The sequence below is a fragment of the Mercenaria mercenaria genome, chromosome 7 (assembly GCF_021730395.1).
Source record: "Mercenaria mercenaria strain notata chromosome 7, MADL_Memer_1, whole genome shotgun sequence".
NCBI classification, from domain to species: Eukaryota; Metazoa; Mollusca; class Bivalvia; order Venerida; family Veneridae; genus Mercenaria; species Mercenaria mercenaria.
In genome coordinates this window covers 14,379,783-14,394,656 of record NC_069367.1, presented here as the reverse complement: position 1 = coordinate 14,394,656, position 14,874 = coordinate 14,379,783, and positions in this window count along the sequence as shown.

The following is a 14,874-nucleotide window of genomic DNA, read 5'->3' as shown; positions in this document are numbered from 1 at the left end:
TATCTGACTCCGAGGATTTATGCGAAGTCACTCGAAGGAAATCCTCGAAGTGACTCGAGATGAAATCCAATTAGCGGAATACACACCTACATTTGTATATTGGTTTCTTTTGTTTCCGAATCACTTGACGAAATTCCTTCGAGTGACTCCGAGACGAATAATTAATTACCTATACAAATTTAAATGAGCCTTCGAGTAACTTCGAGGACAGATTTCAGATTACTTGGAGCAGGATGATTATATTTTACATAGTGCTACGCGAAATAACACAATATTTGTAAATAAAAATAATACTGAAGTATTTTATCTTACTTTAAGATAAACCAAATTTTTCTGTTTACTAATGATATTTTATTTCTTTTTGAGTGGATGCGGCAGTAGTATTTTTATCTTATTTATAATTCCTTCCAACTGATTAAAAGAAAGACCACTTTCATGATAAAATTAATCATTTCTCCTATAATTTTCATTACTTAATAAAAGTCACTTTTCTTTCACGGCCATTATCTTAACGTTTATCTAGTATCATACAGTTTCTAATTTAGACCATTTTACATCAATTTATTTTTAAATTTAATTTGCACTGTCAGAAACTATTTCAATATTATATTTAAATCACTATTCTTTAACGGCAGTTATTTGAAATTCTGTTTACTTTTAATTTACTTTTCTAGCGGGTGTAATTTTAAAGTTTATCTAGTTATAAAGTATTCATATTTTAGTGCATTTTTATGACTTTATTTCTAAATTATATTCGCAAAGTCAAAAATTATTTCTATATCATCATACAACAAAGCAGTTTCCTTTAACGGCGCTCATTTGGAAATTTGTTTAATTATATATGATTAATAGTTTATTCCGTTCTACATAAATTTACTTCTAAATCTAATTTGCATGTATTTCAATATCATACTAAACAATTTACTTATTAATTTACTTTTAGATAAGTGTTATTTTAAAGTTTATCTAGTATAAATTATTTTTAATTAAGTGCATCAATTATAAATAATAACACGATTTTTTTCATAAATTTAATTCGCAAAGTCAGAAATTATTTAAATATCAAAATTTAACAAATCACTTTCCTTTAACGGCGGTGATTTCAAAGTTTGTTTAATGTCGTGTGATTGATAATTTAGTTTATTATAAATGAATATACTTCTTAATCTAACTCGCATGGTCAGAAACTATTTAAATATCAAAATTTACAACAGTTTCATACATTTAAATAAAAAAAAAGAAAGAACAAAAAATAAGCTAATTATGTAAAAACAATCCTTAAGTAAGGAAATGCTGCCTCGAAGTTTCGTCAAATCATCTCGCGGCACTCGAAATGACCGATTTATTGTTTATTACAGACTCGGAGTCGCGCGGAGTGGCCATAAAATACCGGAAATCATTAAAGTGTTACCTGTGTATTTGGACTCGGAGTTCCGTCAAGTAATTTCTCGGAGTGACTCGACGAAATTCCGCTAAAGTAATAAAACTATAACAGTCGGTACTCCGAGTCAGAATTAGGCAGTACTCGGAGAAATTCCTCGCTATGCAAGATTTTTCCTTCGAGGAAAAACGGAAAGTGGGCTTTCCGCGTGAGCTGATCTGTATTTAGGTAATCATATTTGGATATAAATAGTTAGATTTAAGTTCAACCATTCAAAAATCTTCAATATCACGCTAAGAGTGTTATATTTAGCACAAGTGCCCAATGTGTTCCTTTATCCGTTCGTTTAGTCATCGCTGTCAGTTTATGTACTTGTGCGTGCGTTATGCGTGCGTGGGTGCGTGCATGCGTGCGCGTTTCTGTTTGTGGCAGGCCTATTTGGTGATCTGTGTCACTTGCTGTGTTTCTGTGCTCTACGCTTCCAGGATATCAACACTTACCTTTTTTCTATATTCCCGATTATTAAAACACAAATCAGTCTTATATTTAACAAAAGCGAATTGATAATCTCATTCAGATGATATTGTTTAAATTTGACATCGTCTTTGAAAACCGGTCTAGATGCGGCATGACGTTATATCGACAAACGACGTTTAATTTAAAGTTGTGCCACGTTTGTTTCAATTAGCAAAAGTTTGACCTTTAAAATACGACTATTTAAACATGATTATATGTCAGCAATGTCAAATGTTATCTTGTAAGTAATAGTTGGAATTTGCCAGAACAGGAAAAAAAAACTTTTCTTGTTGAGTATCAAGCTCAAAGCAACAGAGAGAATATTACAGGCAACAATGCATGGATAGTAAACTTAACTACAGTCTCTTGTCTTCGGAATACAAAAGTGATGGTGAGATGCATAATTTTACCGTACACTGAAAATGTAGTTTTGAAAAATGTAATAGCATATTAAACCAAATATCAATTCTCTTACCCTGCTAAGTTTCTAAAATGGACTGCTGCTCCCATCTTTCAATTTGGACACTTCCATTTATAGTTCATAGCGGTATTCATTAAAAATTTACTGACTGAATAGCGAACAGTGCAGATCATGATCAGACTGCACGGATCTGCACTGGTGTGCAAAGGCAGATACAATTGCCACTGGCGTGCTCATAATATAATATTATATAATAACAGTGCTCTGTCTGGTGTAGATGTTTAGTTTTCTCTCTCTTATTATTTTTATACTGTTCACAAAAAACCTGCGGTCCCTATTACAGTAATTAAATTTTCAAATGCAGCACATTTATGACTGGAATTGTTCAGTTTTTCGACTGTGTTGCAGCAAAACACTGAACAAGTACTGGCACATGAGTAGACCCCGGACAGTAGTAATCGCCGGACACACTCCCTAAATGCTTTAATTTATCCACGAGCGGCAGATAATACAGACACATTGCCAGTGCATCCCACAGAGATATCTTATTAACGGACTATCGGAAATATGTTTAATCTCTTCAAGTTACACCGTCATATTGGTCAGAATTCTGAATTGTGCATAACGCAGATACTATAATTTGAGATCATGGGGCACAATCTCGTGAATTCGTGGTAGTGTTAAACAGTGGAAATTAAAACTGATGAATAGGCACATTTTCTATTTAATATTCATATTCCACGAATACATGTCGCCACAGAAGTTGTTTTCCACGAAACTACACGCCCACGAAATCAAATTACATCACAACACACCTCGTTTGGATTTATAACAGATAATTCGATAACAACAAACTAGTTCATGTTGGGATAAGGTCGTGACTTTAATTTCAAATGATCATGGCATATTGAAACGGTCAAATTTAATATAAAGTAAATCTAATGGAAAAACATGAAAGATGTGCTCAAGCTAAGATGCGTAGAAACAAACATAGCAGCGCGATGATGCAGAAAACTATGGTAATAGGCGAGGAAAAAGCTAGACCTAGCGGGACCTTAGGTACTAGAAAACCTCAAGCCAAAGAGAAAACGGGGCGAAAATGCTCCAAGATATGGTGGCCGGCTGCGGCCATTTTAAACCCGAGTAAAATTTCTTGCGGCTTTAAAATGGACGCTACCGGCCACCATACCAAGAGGTCTCTTAAAAAATTTTGAATTACATTTTATGAATGATAAAATGCACGTAACCTTGCCAACATAGAAAAAGAAAACTTGCAATATGCCCTACCGAAATGCTCTAAAATTTGAATTTCACGTGTATTGAGGGCCACTAAATATTTTAAGAAAATAAAATTTGCCGCCCCCTCCCCACGAACAGGACAGGAAAAAAACAACTTTTCTTGTTGAGTATCAAGCTCAAAGCAACAAAGAGAATATTACAGGCAACAATGCATGAATAGTAAACCCCCCCCCCCCCCCCCCCCCCCCCAAAAAAAAAAATGAAAAGGCTGTATTCTAATCAAAAACCCCATTAAGGTTGCCGGAAACCATAGTTTCAATTACTTCCTGTAAAGTTGATATCAAAAAATATCAAGACCAATAGGTGACAAGTGAACACTGTCTTTAAGACACAAGTCTGGCGTATCTGGTTTTACCCAATGGCCGCCCATCACCAGTACCTGGCGACCTACAGACCTGTTAATGCACTTTCGAATCTTCTCGATCGAAGATAACATGCAATTAGACTGCCAGTCCAGTCTGGGCAATATGTTCAACCAAACTATTGAATGTGATCTGGCCAGTCAAGTAAAAAAATTGTGAAAGGTCGTTTTTTCATTATTGAAGATAAAATGCCTTTGTTTACCTTAAGAACTGAATTGCCACCACAATTTACTACAATAATATCAGGAGGGTAGCATGAATTCCGTACGAGTAGGTTTTCAGTCGAATTTTGGCAAGTTCGTACGGCGGCCATACGGACATCGGTGACTATTACGAGCGTTGTACGGATTTTTTGAACTCCGTTAAAACGTTAAACTATATAAGCATTAAAAAGTTGATAATAGTAAGTGTTAAAGAAATACATGTAAAAAAAAAAGCTATGTAAATTATCAAGGACGTAAAATTACTGCATATTAAATATTTGTATCACCTTTTTATTATCTAATATAACGTGCACGTAAAACAGAACAGCTCGGACAATTCACGCCTTCAAGCATTTCTGTTTTTGTCATTTTTATCATTAAACAATTTTGTATAAACAGCCTTCTTATGGAATTTTCTCAGAATATAAAATCGCTATGTCTTTAGCCAAATCTGATTAACCAAACGTGCAAGGTTACATCTAAAATAATATTGGTAAGCCATCCATATGTGCTTGAGAAATGCATGTCTTAGAGTTTATGGGGGAAAAAACACGATCATCAAAACTGTTCCTTTCTGGCGCATTCATCAGACTAAAACAAAAAGAATCATTCCACGTGATGTCCGGCAAAACCTGATTTCTTTTCTACTCTTCGATTTCTTTCCTGGTTCTTTTCTGCTAGTGAAACTTACTTTTCTCGTGTGTGTTTTAAAATCAATGTTGATGTCATTATTATGGGCCATGTCAGACATTAAAAAATAGATATTTGAAACTTTGCCTGTGGGCGCGGAGAATAAACCAAGTATTGTCACTCAACACTGATCATTGCAGTATGCCTGTGTACTTAAGGCGTAAAAAATTCTTTGATTCCGGTATCCCGACCTACCCTAAATTTTTGGCTCGACCCTAAATGTTTTTATGGCCTTGGAGAATATTTTATTCAACTTTTTCACAAAAAGTTGCAAAACAGCACTTTTTACGCTTTAAACATGGTCAGTGATGTTAAGAATCAACTTACTGATATCCAAAGGCATAACCACCTTATTTGTATTCATTTTTTTGACACAGAAATAATTTCCGAAAGGTCTTCCTTAAAAAAAAAAAAGATAATACAATTTTTTTTTAAAAAATTCGACCTACCTACCCTAATATTTTTGAGCATGTTACCGGAAACAAAGAATTTGTTTAGGCCTAATATAAAATGGCCATTTAGGTTATAACAAAGATTACTGAAGGCATGCGGTTATTTATTTCAGGTGACCAGGATTCATCTAATTATTTCATTGTCAATTGTCAGCATTTTCAATATAGCTATGATAATTAATTATCAAGATGCAACTTGCCTACATCACATCATTTCTAGAAAAGTCCCCTCTCGTAATAGTAGCGAAGCCAAGGTATTTATAACATGTAACTGTTTTTGCTGCGGGTATCTTATTAGTCATGTAATTTCTGTCTGTGGACAACTCTCTTGACAGTATTGTTGATTCAGAATGTTTTGTAACAGGATGTTTGTATTTGGATAGTGGGAATTTAGGATATAATGAAAAATCTTCTTATTTTTGCAAATTTTTAGCCTCGCTGTGTGAAAAATATGATCTTTTAAAAAATGGATTCCATGATAACTTTAAAAGTAGTTAATGAAACCTTTCACATTATTAATTTAATATTCAGTTTTTGATTTTTAGTGATGTTTGCAGTACATGTAATGTATCTTCTTTCAGATAATATAGTTACCCTTTTCCTTTGATGGTTCATTCCACTACATCTGGGACTGTGCTCAACATGTTCATCTACCCCACTACAGCCAGGAAGCTGGTCCAGTTTACGTTAAGATCCCAAAGAAAATGTAACAAATTTTGGGTGTACTGTGAGGGATCAGGCAAGTAACATGCAACCAATGGCTCCTACTATAATTTTAATGTAAAATATTCATTTATACTTCTGTCATAAATGAATAAGTGCTCAACATGTTCATCTACCCCACTACAGCCAGGAAGTTGGTTCAGTTTACGTTAAGATCACAAAGAAAATGTAACATATTTTGGGTGTACTGTGAGGGATCAGGCAAGTAACATGCAACCAATGGCTCCTATTATAATTTTAATGTAAAATATTCATTTATACTTCTGTCATAAATGAATAAGTTGTGTTAAAATTAATGAACCTATCCCTGACTTAGAAGTTGTGAGATGATAGAAATAAGAAAAAGTACCGGTATATCTCAACATTTTTAGAATACATTCTATTTTATTTTCCCTATAACGTCTGGTGTTTGTACAGTAGATTCACGGAAGTACAAGTCATGTAATGCTTTGTTAAAGATTAAAGATTTCTATAGCTTTGCACTCTACATACAGTCAGTTGTCATAACAGCTGGGTCAATTTTCTTGCACATTCTACACATTAACTAGAATGTTTCTGTAGGACACAGAATGTGCCCCCACTGGTACATTTGTCACAAAAAATCCACTATTTCAAGGGCCGTAACTCTATAATTAGCTCTAGAATTTCAAGAAGAATGCCAAATGTGCAAGAACACATCATGGGACATAACTTTGGAAATAGGAGATGGAGCAAGACAAAAAATAGGAGGTGCCAAAGTGTATATCATTATAAAGTCTCATGCAAGTTTTCATCAATTCATATCAAATCCTTTTTAGCTGGGCGCGTCAAAAGGTGAAAATGTGCATTTTTGACTATTTCAGGGGCTGTAACTCTGGAAATAGTGGGAGCGGAGCCAGAGGAAATATAGGAGGTGCACAAGGTCATATCATGATAACGACTCATGCAAGGTTTCATCAGTTTATATGAAATATTTTTAAAGTAATTTATAGCTATTTATACGTTCAGTTATTTTTCTTGCAAGGGCAGGCACTGGAAGAGCTCAATACAATGTTGTTTATATGTTCAGTGTTCTTTCTTGCAAGGGAAGGCACTGGAAGAGGTCAATTTATACCTGTTTATATGTACAGTGTTCTTTCTAGCAAGAACAGGTCCTGGCAGAGCTGTTTTTAATGTCCAGTGTTCTTTCTTACATTGATAGGAACTGGAAGAGTTTAATTCATAGCCGTTTATATATTCAGTGTTCTTTCATATATTGATAGGAACTGGAAGGTTTGTTTTGGGTTTAACGCCGTTTTTCAACAGTATTTCAGTCATGTAACGGCGGGCAGTTAACCTAACCAGTGTTCCTGGATTTGTACCAGTACAAACCTGTTCTCCGCAAGTAACTGCCAACTTCCCAACATGACTCAGAGGTAGAGGACTAATGATTTCAGACACAATGTCGTTTATCAAATAGTCACGGAGAACATACGCCCCGCCCGAGGATCGAACTCAAAAATCCGCGATCCGTAGACCAACGCTCTACCTACTGAGCTAGGCGGGCGGGCAAGGAACTGGAAGAGTTCAATTCATAGTTGTTTATATGTTCAGTGTTCCTTCTTGCAAGTGCAGGCACTTGAAGAGCTCAATTTATAGCTGTTTATATGTTCAGTATTGTTCTTGCAACAACAGGCACTTGAAGAGCTCAGTCCATAGCCATTATATGTTCATTGCTGTTTATATATTCCGTGCTTTTTCTTGCAAGGGAAGGCACTGGAAGAGCTCAATTCGTAGCTGTTTATTTCTTCAGTTTTCTTTCTTGCAAGGACAAGCACTGGAAAAGCTCAATTCATAGCTTTTTTATATATTCAGTGTTCTTTCTTGCACGAACAGGCTCTAGAAGAGCTCAATTCATAGCTGTTTATATATTCAGTGTTCCTTCTTACATTGATAGGAACTGGAAGAATTCAATTCATAGCTGTTTATATGTTCAGTGTTCCCTCTTGCAAGTGCAGGCACTTGAAGAGCTCAGTTTATAGCTGTTTATATTATGTTCAGCGTTCTTTCTTGCAAGGACAGGCACTTGAAAAGCCCAATACAAAGCTATTTATATATTGACTATTCTTTCTTGCAAGAGCAGCACATGAACTCAATCCATAGCCATTCATATGTTCAGTGTTTTTCTTGCAATTTGTTGTTGTTTATATATTCCGTGTTATTTCTTGCAAGGGAAGGCACTGGGAGATCCCAGTTCATAGCTGCTTATTTCTTCAGTTTTCTTTCTTGGAAGAGCTCAATTCATAGCTTTATATATTCAGTGTTCTTTCTTGCAAAGACAGGAATGGAAGAGGTCAATTTATACCTGTTGATATATTCAGTGTTCTTTCTTGCAAGGATGGGCACTTGAAGAGCTCAATTCGTAGCTGTTTATTTCTTCAGTTTTCTTTCTTGCAAGGACAAGCACTGGAAAAGCTCAATTCATAGCTTTTTTATATATTCAGTGTTCTTTCTTGCACGAACAGGCTCTAGAAGAGCTCAATTCATAGCTGTTTATATATTCAGTGTTCCTTCTTACATTGATAGGAACTGGAAGAATTCAATTCATAGCTGTTTATATGTTCAGTGTTCCCTCTTGCAAGTGCAGGCACTTGAAGAGCTCAATTTATAGCTGTTTATATGTTCAGTGTTCTTTCTTGCAAGGACAGGCACTTGAAAAGCCCAATACAAAGCTATTTATATATTGACTATTCTTTCTTGCAAGAGCAGCACATGAACTCAATCCATAGCCATTCATATGTTCAGTGTTTTTCTTGCAATTTGTTGTTGTTTATATATTCCGTGTTATTTCTTGCAAGGGAAGGCACTGGGAGATCCCAGTTCATAGCTGCTTATTTCTTCAGTTTTCTTTCTTGGAAGAGCTCAATTCATAGCTTTATATATTCAGTGTTCTTTCTTGCAAAGACAGGAATGGAAGAGGTCAATTCATACCTGTTGATATATTCAGTGTTCTTTCTTGCAAGGATGGACACTTGAAGAGCTTAATTCATAGCTATTGATATGTTCAATGTTCATTCTTGCAAGGAATTTGAACTTGGCCCAGATTTCATCAAGGCAATCATTCTGACTAATTTTATGAATATCCAGTGTAAAATGCAGCCCCTATTTCGTACACATGGTTTTTCTTTAATTTAACCGGGTGACCTAGTTTTAATTTTAGATTACCCATATTCAAATTCGACCTTGATTTCATCCAAACAAACATTCTGATCAAATTTCATGAAGATCCGGTGTAAAATGCAGCCCTTATTGCATACATAATGTTTTTCTTTGCTTTGACCTAGTTTTTGACCCAAGATGACCCATATTCGAACTTTACCTGGATTTCTTCAAAATTGAAGGCAATCATTCTGACCAAATTTCATGAAGATTAATTGAAAAATACAGCCTCTATCGCATACACAGGGTTTTCTTTGATTTGACTTAGCTTTTGACCCCAGATGACCCATTTTCAAACTTGGTTTAGACTTTATCAAGGTGACAATTCTGACAAAATTTCATGAAGATCAGTTGTAAAATACAGCCTCTATCGCCTACACAACGTTTTTCTTTGATTTGGCCTAGTGACCTAGTTTTTTATCCCAGATAACCAATATTCGAACCCCTGCTTGATTTTATCAAGGCAATCATTCTGACTAAATTTTATGAATACCCAGTGTAAAATGCACCCCATATTGTGTACACAAGGTTTTTCTTTAATTTGACCGGGTGACTTAGTTTTTATCCCCAGATGACCCACATGAAAACTTGACCTAGATTTTATCCAGACAAACATTCCGATCAAATTTCATGACGTTTTGGTGTAAAATACAGTCCCTATTTCATACACAAGCTTTTTCTTTGATATGACCTAGTGACCTAGTTTTTGACCAAGGATGACCCATATTCTAGCTTATCCTAGATTTTATCAAGGCAATCATTCTGAACAAAATTCATGAAGATCAAATGAAAAAATACAGCTTCTATCGCATACACAATCTTTTTCTTTGATTTGATAGTTACCTAGTTTTTGACCCCTGATGACCCATTTTCAAACTTGGCCTAGATTTTATGAATATAATTATTCTGACAAAATTTCATGAAGATCAGTTGAAAAATACAGCCTGTATCGCATACAAAAGGTTTTTCTTTGATTTGACCTAGTGGCCTAGTTTTTGACCCCAGATGACCCATTTTCGATTTTGACCTTAAAGCTAAAAACAAAGCGAAGGTTTTTTTTTCAGTATTCCATAGTTTCCATTCTGCTCAAAACACAATATTTAGCCACTTAATTCAGTGGTACTTTTTAAAGTACCTTTTATCTAATGTGATGCTGAATTTTGTTTCTGACTTTTACTTGACAGCCAAATTTTAAAGTATCATTTATCTACAGAAATGATGGATCTTTGTTTTGTGTTTGTTTATCAATCTTGTTTTGTTTCGTTTCTTTGCGATTTTTTTTTTTGTTTTGTTTTAAGTTGTTGTTTTTTCTTTTGCTCGTACCGCGACAATTATCTAATTCACTGGTAAATTTTAACGTACCTTTTATTATCTAATATTCATAGACATTACGCGAACTTCAGAAGATAGATTTTCTACTAATTATTATTAGTTTAAAGCAAATTGTATTCAGATAAGGTTGTGCATCTGAGCAACGTTGAATGTATTCAAGCAAATTAGGCTAATAATGTGGGAGGAAGTAGTTGGATACACAAGATTTCGGGAGGTACGGACGAACGCAGCAACACTATATGCCCCCTCCCCAAGCCCCACCACCCCATCCCCATCTTCATTCCTTCATCTCAGAACCAGTACCTGTGTATTCCTTAAACATCAATCATAAACACACGACATTATAATGGCCATGCGCAATACAAACTGTATAGCATGTAAGGTGCTTATACAGACCCCTGTATGCTTTTAGGTACAACTTGATGGGGATATTAAATTGTCTTGAATAGCTTCCATTACTTGAAGTAAAAGAGTATCGCCCTCGACTATTTAATAGTTCTACAAACTTGATGGAATTACTACGTCAAATTTTAAGCTGCATTATACATTTTTTAAATATTATTTTGACAATATTTCTACAGAAAGTGATTAAAAATTCAAAGCAAAGAGCTATAATACTTTGATTTTATTTAGAATATAAAATGTAATTTGTTCAAAACGACTGGTAGCAATGTATTAGACTTTAAACCTCAAAAGAAAATACAAACATTTATTACATAATTACAAAACTCTTTATATTAATAGCTTGACAATACTTCTTGCTATAGTTCTATTTGCCTGGATAAAGTAAAAACTTGCGAGTTCGATTTCTGATGCCATAGCCGAATGGCTTGATGGTCAATAGTAAAAAAATAAATCCACCCTCGGTCGTTTGCACCTCGGGTAAATAATTTTGACTATTGACAGGAAAAGTATTCAATAAGTCTATACTATATGATAAACAGTGATATTTCAATCATTTAGCAAATCATTCTACAAGAAGCACATCCCTTGATATTTAAAAAAAGGGAGGAGATTACATGTAATTTTAAAAACATAACAGTTGTATCAATTATTTACATACAAAACATACTGTCATTGTCGTGAAAATGTATGACATCTATAAAGTGAACAACATTAACAGAAAGATCATTTAAATTATTCCTTCGTATGCCTTGAATTTGTGAGCAAAAAGTAATGTATATATGGTCTTTATTCACAATGGCATGGTCCCAGTACAGACGATAATTGTGTATCAGTATGTAACTCCTTTGCATGCAAGAACTATCTAAAAACCTTCACAAAACATTGATATCTCTCATTACTCTATGGAACAAACAGGTAAGTATATGAAACTCTCTCGACACGTAAAACGTAGACCAGCTTTCAGACCCGCGCGAAGGTAAGAAATTATCAGTCATGTTTAAGAAACTTCTTTCAGGAAAAAAAAAACACGTTTCCAACCAGACGGCGGTTGTTACGGTCCATATATCTTTCGACCAAAATAACTAGCGGTGAACTATGGATAAATTTAGCACAGTCCCTTTTTTAAACTTGTTCCTGTTTTACGGCTTCTGAAGGCTCTTTGTTGTCTTCTGTTTTAAATACACCTGCCGTAGCAACTGGCTTTCCGAACATCATTTTATTTTTGTCGTCTGCTGAACTTTCTGTACCGCTACTTTTATCAGGCTTCACAGTTACCGTGGTTTGCTGTAGATTTAGAGTACCGAATTTGCTTTCAAATGATGGTTTTCCACCAAATACATGTTGGGCTTTGTTAGGTGGTGAGCCGAACAATGACTGAGAGCTTTGCTGGAACTCTGAAGCTTTTGCTGCGAACGAAGCGGTCTGTTGTTTCTGTGGATAACTGAATGAAATCACCCCTGTACCTCCTTTCTGTTGCACGTTCTGCGCCTGGCCAAAGGACTTGTTTGGTTTATCACTAAAAATGCTCTGGTTTGCACCAAATACATTTTAATTTGATGTCACACTTCGCTGTTTGCTAAATACTGACGAGCCAAATAGACTTGCTCCTTGTTGCTTTTGAATTTGTGACGATCCCCATGACGAATCATTTTGCTGGGGTGGTTGACCAAAAACTGACTGCTGCTGTTGTCTTGTATTTGTGCCAAAACTATTCCCCTGAGCAAAAGGTCTCCACTTCCCATTTGACCTCCACCAAAGCTAAAAGTATCTCCCTTCGTCAAAGAGGCTTGCTGTTGCATAGAAACAAATCCTGTTTTTTGTTGTACAAAGGGAAGTCCTCTACCCTGATGATTGCTACCCGGCTGTTGCGTAGCACAGAACCCAAATGCCTGATTCTGATCCAAATTTCCCTGCTGACTACCGCCGAAAACCTGGATCCTGTTTGGTTCTGTCGTGTGGCTTCAAATGAAAATCCTGTATTTTGTTTTTGGCCGAACAAACTACCTTGCCCTTGCTGTCACACTTTCGTATGTTTTTCCCAAAAGTACCTGGATATGTCACCACATGAGCTTCTGTGTCCCACTTGAAACTCAACAAAAACAACTCCTTTGCACGGCAATTCCTTCACTGTTCACCAAACACAATACATAGCTTCACTACTATTTTTACATACAAATGCACTAATTGTCACTTTACTTTTAACAATATATCCTCGTTTTTGAAGGTCGAAAGTATGAGCTTAAAGGACTGTTAGGTTCAGTTTGAAAGGAACTTTTACTACAGTATCAAATCCACAGCCCAAAGTTGTTTCTTGAAACGGTAATTCATCGTATTGCAAGAAATGCAAAATTGCTTTAAATGTGAGCCAGTCAGATTCTACGATATAGCTGCCACCTTTTTCCTTATATACAGGAAGTCGTTCGGTGAACATTACCGCCAACGAACTGTCCTTGTCTTTTGTCAGGGTTGACAACAACATACGATAATGCGTGCCCGACACATTTAGGTCCGCCACTCCAGGGGACTGAAATGAATATATTTTAATGAAACATTAACTTTAAACAGCACTTCTTGAGGATTCCGCCAAGTATGGTTACTCCTCAAAAGTGAGTCAAGCAGTAGACAAAAATAACAGATTTATGGTATATGCACATACAGTCGAATTTCATTGGTTACAACTCGACGCCAACGGAAATATTTATTTGAGGTATTGGCTGTTAGAGCAACTAAAACAATATATACAAATATTTTGTCTGGGATCTGACGACGATTTCGAGCAAAGGACAGTGTTGGAATTATCAGAGGTCGAGCAAACGAAGTTCGACTTGTTGTAGGATTTGATAGGATAGCAGAAAGGACGTTGCAAAATTTTCAGTTTATGGGTAACAGTGTAAGTAATGGTGCGTGTGGGACATTTGTAGGGTATTACCAAGAGTAAAAAATGCGGGTCACTCTAAATATTTTACTGCTAATAACAACACATGCCCTGACGAAGTGTTTCTTTTTATGTAAAAAGAAAAAAATAAAGTTAATCAACTGTAGACTTTAAACAACCGTAGGGTTTACATATACCTATTTTTCAATCAAGTACAATGTAAAGAGGGCCTCTATGGCCTCTCTTCGAATCGCTTGCCCCTCCCTAACCGTTGTGGGTTCGAATCCTCACTTGTTGCAATTATTAATGTGAGAAAGGTATTTTGTTTTGTACATAAATGAATTCTGATTTTTGAAAATTTGTGTTATGGTGTTTACTGACATTCGATATGATTTATGATAATACAGATTTAAACAAATATCAACAAAATCAATCGGTCGAGATTTTTAATTATATTTCTAAATTAAAATAGAGGGGCATTCGAATAACTATATTTTTTCTACTCTGTTCTATTATTGTTTTCTAAACATTGTGCCTCAGTTCTAAATATTCATTTGAAATACAAGAAGCCAGTTTGGACCATTTTACATGCTAACTTGTGTTGTTTGTTTTAGTAAATAAATCAGCATTTATAAAATTCTTTAGCTGATGGTATTATTTTTTATTCAAGCATGTTATATCAGGTAATAAGCACTATCACAAAGTTAGCATAACATGGTCTAGTGACAACAGGTAGACATCAACCGGACTCTAGATTAACAGCGTTCTTAGACGTCTGAAAAAGTTAGTTATTTGGCAAAGTAAGTGATATTTTGTAAATAAGATGATTACATTTCATTTAAGGTTTAATGGTCTGCTCAAGAATATGTAAATACAATTTGTTATTTCATGTCATAAATAATCAATCAATCAATGAATCAATCAATCAATCAAAAACATTTCTGAAAAAAGTGTGAAACTACTGGCCAGTTTTATGCTCTACAGAATTATCAGATCTGCATTTAGTTTAAATACAGAAATGTGACGTAGCGTTGCTCC